We start from the raw sequence: 1,929 nt of genomic DNA, 5'->3' as shown, positions 1-1,929 counted from the left end.
AACACCATGCTTGGCTACCTGGATTATTTCAGTACCAGGTGTAGCTTGATGGCCCAGGTAACGCTCTCACATTTCTAAGTACAACCACAGATGTTAGGTTCTGCCATAGCTGCCACATTAACATGCAGACTAACATATACCGTACTTCACATGGCCATTAGTAATGGTCAGAACACCCAGAATGCAGCAAGCCAGACAGTTCTTGTCAACAACAACAGTCACAGACCTTGTCCACCCCAATGAAATACCAGTTACTCAATATATACACTAGAATCAAATGAGGCAAAGATGGGAGTTTCTTGTCCAAGAAATTATCCTCTATCTCATCATTGCTAGGATGATAGTAGTTCGTGCATTAATGTGTCTTGAATGTACCAATATGAGATGACACTCTTCCAATTGAGTAAACAGCCATATGAATACACACACACACACACACACACACACACACACACACACACACACACACACACACACACACACACACACACACACACACCCACACACACACACACACACACACACACACACACACACACACACACACACACACAGTATACTATTTATGTAACTCAGTTACTGTCATTCATGTCACCAACCATATAACAACCAATGCCTAGTTTGAAATATAATGCCAGTTGCCAAAATGCATATCCAATGTATACACCTATCAGTGTCACAACACAATGACTGATACCATCAACTTAACTAAGTCATTAACTTAAATTAATTAACATAATTTAATTTAAATCAATGTTAGCTCTAAATATAGATTACCTCAATAATAGCTGTGTGACAACCAGCAGTGTTATCAATACGTCGTCATCATCATCATCATATTCTATGAATTAGTAATTAGTATGTTGTTTACATTAAATGATCCGATTAGTAATGATTATTAGAGTACATTATTTTGTGTACGTGTTTATCCAACTAGATAATGCTTAGTAAATATTGTGTACACACACATAATATCCTATGCTGTTATTTTAACTGTATACTACCCTATTAGAGTGTTTATCTGTTAATAAATCTTTTTAGTAACTTAGTAGTTGTGAAATAGAATTAAATTACCTGAGTACTTTGCACTTTTCTGCATATTATTTAATTAATTGCACACAGGAAATAAATTTGCAATAAATAGTACATGATTTGATGTATGCAGTACATGCAACAGTGTCAATATTGACGCATAAATCGCACCCGAATAAAGATTTTATGAAAAATAAAAATTTGCTTAACTGCGAAGAATGGTAATTATAAATGACTTTACCTGTCGTCTAATTTATTGAAGTTGATTTGTGCCGAGAAAACCACGTTCAGCAGACGACAAAAACTGAGGCCCCCTTTCAATAAACGGCGCAGGTTACTGCTCGAAAGGTGCGCAAAAAGACAGCACTTCGTTTATGTCAAAATCGCGGTTGCAAGATGTCCATTGACTGCCGAGCCTCGTACTACCAGACCACTGCAAACCGCGAGGAAGTGCATACGGGAACAGCTAAAGCCACACCCAACGGGGCCCCCAAAAAAATTCGCCTGACGGGGCAGAGGCACAACCAAGTATGTGGGTGTGTCTTGTACAGTGAGCATGCGTACTTACAGGTATTTTAGATGCACGGTAATATATGAGTCAAGATGTTTTGTAGTTGTAGGACTCAGATTTGAAGACGTAGCTTTCTGTTTTACTAAAAGTACGTACCAATGACTCTAATAGATCAAGTCACTTACAAGAAAATTAATACAAGTCAATACCTCTAATACAAATATCTAGAGTTGTGGTGCTACTACGCTTTTGATTTGGTGATTTCCTGTGATTGTGACAGTTTCAACGTGTGCTGCCTAGTCAACTAGTTGCTTTGTAGATAGCGGATGTAGATCGTTGATTGTGTTGTAGGCTGTTTGGCTTCGGGATTGAAAAAGTCACTGGTG

General features: G+C 38.1%; 1 long non-coding RNA gene across 2 annotated transcripts in view; it reads right to left on the bottom strand.

Moving 5' to 3' along the window:
• The window catches only part of LOC134188021 (uncharacterized), a 2,258-nt gene extending 771 nt beyond the window's left edge, over positions 1-1,487 (bottom strand). The window contains exons 1-3 of one of the 2 annotated variants that reach the window (XR_009971232.1): positions 1,274-1,487; positions 146-267; positions 1-74 (exon numbers count right to left, since the gene is read on the bottom strand). The exon at positions 1-74 is cut by the window's left edge and continues 30 nt beyond it. This is a non-coding gene — a long non-coding RNA (uncharacterized LOC134188021). Of the gene's footprint in view, positions 268-1,273 lie in introns of both variants that reach the window. The other variant, XR_009971231.1, reaches the window with a different exon arrangement.
• Positions 1,488-1,929: the final 442 nt, after the last annotated feature.

The sequence above is a fragment of the Corticium candelabrum genome, chromosome 12 (genome assembly GCF_963422355.1).
Source record: "Corticium candelabrum chromosome 12, ooCorCand1.1, whole genome shotgun sequence".
NCBI classification, from domain to species: domain Eukaryota; kingdom Metazoa; phylum Porifera; class Homoscleromorpha; order Homosclerophorida; family Plakinidae; genus Corticium; species Corticium candelabrum.
This window is presented reverse-complemented; position numbering and strand designations above follow the sequence as displayed.